The sequence below is a fragment of the Propithecus coquereli genome, unplaced genomic scaffold, assembly GCF_000956105.1.
Source record: "Propithecus coquereli isolate 6110/MARCELLA unplaced genomic scaffold, Pcoq_1.0 Scaffold42, whole genome shotgun sequence".
In the NCBI taxonomy this organism is placed as follows: Eukaryota; Metazoa; Chordata; class Mammalia; order Primates; family Indriidae; genus Propithecus; species Propithecus coquereli.
The window spans coordinates 9,536,388-9,542,630 of record NW_012149952.1 but is presented as its reverse complement, the minus strand read 5'-3'; the positions used below and the strand labels follow the sequence as shown (position 1 = coordinate 9,542,630).

The 6,243-nt window shown below is 35.6% G+C and overlaps 1 protein-coding gene and 1 pseudogene across 1 annotated transcript in view; one reads left to right on the top strand and one right to left on the bottom strand.

Moving 5' to 3' along the window:
* GPC3 (glypican 3) overlaps window positions 1–6,243 on the top strand; it is a 428,110-nt gene that overhangs the window by 225,464 nt on the left and 196,403 nt on the right. The gene's annotated exons all lie outside the window — the stretch shown is intronic.
* Window positions 3,774–6,243, bottom strand: part of LOC105817502 — an 8,137-nt pseudogene continuing 5,667 nt past the window's right edge.

Below are 6,243 nucleotides of genomic sequence, written 5' to 3'. Positions count from 1 at the left end.
CAGTAAATGGTTTTCTAAACCCCAATGGCTTCTGCAAGACACATTGTTCTTAAAATAAAGTTTTATCAATTTAAGAAACAAATTTTCATCTGGGGCTTTTCTACACTGTTCCATTTAGCTAGTTCCTGGTTTTTCAAGGGTGTCTTATCCCTGAATCCAATGTGAAAATAGACATATTCTGAGCCATGACAATGGCAGCCTTATTAGTGCCTTCCTAATTTTTAAAGTTGCTATATACATTTGACCCAAATTTTCAAGATGTGGAAAAAAGGTAAAAAGTTAAAAACGTTTAGAAGGATCATATATGCCGATTCAACCAAGTGCCCTGACCACTGCTGGGGAAGACAGTGTTGGACTGCTCATGGGTCCCTGACAAGGTCCTGGTCATTTATAAATATAAACATTTCTGTAGTTCCTACTCAAACTTGTGAGAACACATTGTTGAAATATTTTGTCTTCAAGTAATAGGTATAGCTCCTCTCTCTTTCTCCTTCTCCTTATTTATTTATCTCCCTGTTTATTTGCATCCTATTTTGTCCCCAGAGGAATTTAACATGCTCTACAAAAAGGCTCATAATAAAAGTAAGATACAATACAACTAAAATACATAGGAACAATCAGTCAAAATGGAAAATATAGGTAGGAAAATCAGATGGAGCCAGAAGTAAGGTTATGACACAAAATACATGATATGAAGTTTATTATGCTTGATAGAGGCAGACCATAAATTTGTCTCTAAGCTTTCTAGTAATAAATGTGAAGAGGGAAAAATGATGAGATACCTGAATCACAGTGTCCAGAAGGTTGAAGTCAACTAGTTGTTCAGGAAAGCTAATGGAGGGTAAATGATAAGAACTCATTAAGCTAATGGGGGAAAGGGGTGGTCAACTATTGCAGACTCATAAATTTTCTAGTAGTTAAGGATATTCAATTCTTATTTCTGTGCACCCTTTGAGTGAATTGTTTAATCGTCTTCTCTGGTCTATATTAGCCTTTGGGGAGAAGTCTCTATCAATCAAATGATATATGTAATAGCCTGTGAAAATATATTTTTTTCATTCTTTTTGTCACTCATTTCTTTATTTCTCATTGATGTACCTTGTATTTGGAAGCCTAGTGTGTGAAACTTAAAAAGCAAGAGTGTGTACATTTACAGGCTGGTCATGGGCCTGAACAAATAAATGGCTTATATTTAATAGCAACTTATTGCTAAGCTCGGTCAATTCTAGTTAAATTAATAGGGAACATAAAATGCCATAGAAATTGGAGCAACACTTTCAGTGTCTTCTCTATGAACTGTTCAAGAAAATGTGGGGCTTTTCTTACAACCTAAATTTGCAGTTTCTGTGTGGCTAATTTTTAAAAAATCATCCGTATCCGAAAATAACATAGAAATGTGTTACCTATTTGGGTGTTTTGGTCCATTAACCTTTTCCACTGGTTTTTCCAATTAAAATTACATCGATGCCATATGGTATCTATTGTATGCGAAAACTCCCTAACTCATGAAAGAAATGTCAAAGCGGATTGAGGGGAAAAAAGAGGGAGTGACTTAACACTATTCAGTGGTTCTGGTCACTAGTTCCATCAAGGGCTAATTTCCAAGGTCCAGGTTTTTTTCATTTCTTTAAAGATTAATAGACTTTATTCTTTTAGAATAGTTTTAGATTTAAAGAAAAATCAAGCAGATAGTATAGAATTCCTATATGCTCCCTCTCCCCAGGGCACAGTTTCCTCTATTATTAACATTATTAGCGTTAGTGTGGTGCATTTGTTATAATCAATGAACCATTAGTGGTACATTATTTTTAACTAAAGTCTATAGTTTACATTAAGGTTCACTCTTTGTGTTGCACAGTTCTGTGAGTTTTTACAAATGCATAATGCCTTATATCCTCCATTAGACTATCCTACAGAATAGTTTCACCACCCTAAAACCCACACTTTACTTATTCCCCCATCCTTGTCCCTCCCCTCTCAAGGCCCTGGCAACCATTGATCTTTTTAGTGTCTCTGTAGTTGTGCCTTTTTCAGAATGCCATATACTTGGAATTGTACTGTATGTTGCCTTTCAGGATAGCTTCTTTCACTTAGCAATAGGCATTTAAAGTTCCTCCATGTCTATTTGTGGCATGATAGCTCATTTCTTTTTATTGCTGAATAGTGTTCCATTGTATAGATGTACCACGGTTTGTTTATCCTATTGAAGGACATCTTGCTTGCTTCTGGTTTTGGTGATTACAACTAAAACTGCTATAAACATCCATGTGCAGCTTTTTGTGTGGACATGACTTTTCAAATCAATTGGGTAAATACCAAGGAGCACAACTGCTGGATCACATGGTAAGAGTATCTTTAGTTTTATAAGAAACTGGCAAACTATCTTTTAAAGTGGCTGTACCATTTGCATTCCCACCAGCAATGAATGAGAGTGCCTGTTGCTCTGCATTTTTGCCAGCGTTTGGTTGTGTCAGTGCTATGAATTTTAGCCATTTTAATAGCTGTGTGGTAGTATCTCATTGTTATTTTAATTTGCAATTCGCTAATGACTTATGATATTGAGCATATTTTTCTAGGCTTCTTTGCCATCTGTGTATCATTTTTAGTGAGGGTGTTTGCTCAAATCTTTTGCTTATTTTTTAATTGGGTTGTTTGTTTTCTTACTGTTGAATTTTAAGTGTTCTTTGTGTATTTTGGATACAAGTCTTTTATCAGATATGTGGTTTGCAAATATTTTCTCCTAGTCTTTGGCTTGTCTTTTCCTTCTCTTGACATATGCTTTTCTCTTTATTCTCTTAATGTCACAGAGCAGATGTTTTTAATATTATAAAGTCCAACTTACCAATTTTTTATTTCATGGATTGTGCTTTTGATGTTATATCTAACAACTCATTGCTAAACCCAAGGTCACCAAGACTTTCTCCCATGTTATCTTTTAGAAGTTTGATAGTTTTGCATTTTACACTTAGGTCTGTGATCCATTTTGAGTTCATTTTTATGAAAGGGGAAAGGTCTGTGTCTAGATTGATTTCTTTGCATATGGACGTCCAATCGTTCCAGCAGTATTTGTTGAAAAAACTATCCTTTCTCCATTGAATAGCCTCTGCTCTTTTGTCAAAATCAGTTGATTATATTTATGTGGGTCTATTCCGAGGCTCTGCATTCTGTTTTATTAACTTAATTTTTTATTCTTTTACCAATACCATGCAGTTTTGATTACTGTAACTTTATGAGAATTCTTAAATTTTGGTCATGCCAATCCTCCAGTTTTGTTCTTTAGTATTGTGAGGACTATCTATACTGGGTATTTTGCCTTTCCATATAAACTTTTTTTTGCCATAAAATATGGATATTTTATTCCAGCTCTAGGAAATGAAAAAAATCCTTCCATACACCATTCTAATTTAACTGACATTAATTCAGAAAAGCTAGAGCAGATATGTATGTGTATACATATAAATATGTATATATATACACACATATATGTATTTTCAGATTTTGGTCTTATTGGTGTCTATATCTTCATTTTGTTTTGTTTTTTAATAAATGCCCTCAAAGGTCACAAAATGTACCTTAATATTTCTACCTGTGTCCCCTCACCAATCATTTAGTATTGTTTGGATTGCATTCACAGTTTGTTTTGTAATCACTTATGTGACTGGGAAAACTTGATTTAAGTTATACTCAGTTGCCCATTAAATGATTTTTTTCATCATTATTTGCAACTTCACACATCTTGTAGTTTTCTACGCAGTCTCTCTATGCAGTCTACTTCAGCTTCTAGTGCTGTACCAATCTACATCTTCTGGGTGGGACTGCCTGTGATCCAGGAGCTTGGGGTCAGGCATAAACTGTGTAGCACTTGAGGTGGATTCTGATTTGGTCTTTCCTTCAGAGCTGAGTTTTGATGGCAAAGGCACTGACTATTTTAGGACATGAGTTGTTTTTGCAGGTATTTCTGTTTCAGCAGAGCTTCCTATCTTAGTTTTTCTTTAGGTTCAGGAAGCGGCTCTTTTTGTTGCTTTGGTCTACAGTTATTTAACTGCTTTGTAAATTTGCTGCCTTGTAGCATATGCCTTTTCCCCTATTACCTTAGAAATTATTACTCACTGAACTGGGTAGCAAACAGTTGCTGTTAAAGTGGCCAGGCCCAGAGGATAAGTGGTTGTCTTTTTAAAAAATATTATCATTTATTCATTTATATATATTTTTTAGAGACAGGGTCTCTCTCTGTCATCCAGGTTAGAGTGCAGTAGTGAAATCCTAGCTCCCTACATCCTCAAACACCTGAACTCAAATGATCCTCCTGCCTCAGCCTCCCGAGTAGCGGGGACTACAGGTGTGTGCCACCACACCCAGCTGAAGTAATTTTTTGTTTTTGGTTTTGGTTTTGTTTTGTTTTGTTTTCTTGAGACAGGATCTCGCTCTGTCGCTGAGGCTGGAATGCAGTGGTGTGATCATAGCTCACTGCAATCTTGAACTCCTGGGTTTAAGCAATCCTTTTGCCTCAGTCTCCCTAATAGCTGGGACTACAGGTGTGCACCATCATGCCAGGCTAATTTTTTCTATTTTTTTGTAGAGACGGGGTCTCACTCTTGCTCAGGCTGGTCTTGAACCCCTGACCTCAAGCAATCCTCCTGCCTTGGTCTACCAAAGTGCTAGGATTATGGGCATGAGCCACCACACCCAGCCTCAAGTAATTTTCTTAAACCTAGAACCTTTTCTTACTGCAACCAAGCCCACCAATCGTGAAATCACTGCAATCATTTCCATTTTTGGAAGAAAATCTTGAAGAGTGTTCTTCAGAAAGACAAATGCATCTATTTTTTCCAAATTGTACCATGTGCATTTTTCACAAAGATGTAAACACCCTTGCACCAGCCAATATAACAACCAATTGTAGTGTGTACAGAAGCAAAGCCCATTTGTAAATGACCAGGCTGCTCCTCAACATATTTAGACTGAAGAGATGGTCCAGTATACATGGGCAGCTACGCTAGTTTCACTAGATGCTTTTTGGATTCCTTTTCTTTGGCCACATGTACACTTATAGATGTATGTATCAGACCTGCAGGCATGGCTGTCAATTTTCCATCCTAAATGCTGCCATGTCTGTGACCCTTTCGGCCATTTCAGCCTCCATATAAACTTTAGTATTGATAGCTACAAAATAACTTACTGAGATTTTGATTGGGGTTCCATTGACTCTGTAGATCATGTTGGAAAGAATTGACATCTTAATAATACTGGTTTTTCCTATCTATGAACATGAAGTATCTTTCCTTTTCTTGTCTTACTGCGTTAGCTAGGACTTTGTAAGCACAACGTTGAATAAGAGTGCTGAGAGAGGGACATGCTTGCCTTTTTGCTGATCTTAGGGGAAAAGCATGTAGTTTCTCACCATTAAATATGATGTTAGCTGTAAATATTTTGTGGATGTTCTTTATCAAGTGTAAAAAGTTTCCCTCTATTCCTAGTTTACTGAGTTTTTATCATGAATGATGTCAATTTTGGCAAACGCTTTTCTGCATCTATTGATGTGATATATGATTTTTCTTATTTAGCCTGTTGATGTGATGTAATACATTAACTGATTTTTGAATGTTGAACCAGCCTTGAATATCTGGTTTATTCCAGATATGCACCAGTCGTGGTGTATAATTCTTTTTATACATTGCTGGATTTCATTTGCTAATATTTTGTTGTGAATTTTTGCATTTATGTTCATGAGACATCTTGATCTGTAACTTTCCTTTCTTTTAATAGTTTTATCTGGTTTGGATGCTGGCTTCATACAGTAAGTTAGGAAATATTCTTTCTGCTTCTATTTTCTGGAAGAGATTGTAGAGAATTGATATCCTTTCTTTCTTAAATATTTGGTAGAATTCACCAGTGAATCCATATGGCCCAGGTGCTTACTTTTTGGAAGATTATTAATCACAGATTCAATTTCTTTAATAGATACAGGCCAATTAAGATAATCTATTTATCCTTGTGTAGTTTTTGATAGTTTCTGTCTGTAAAGGAATTGGTCTATTTCATTGGTCCGAGTTCACGGACATAGAGTTTTACCTAACATTCATACATTACTTTTATTATCCATGGGAACAGTGTGATGACCCTTCTTTCATTTCTCATATTAGTAAATTGTGTCTTCTATCTTTTTTTCTTGGTTAGCCTGACTAGATATTTTTAAACTTTATTGATATTTTCAAATAACCAGCTTTTAATTTTTTTAGATTT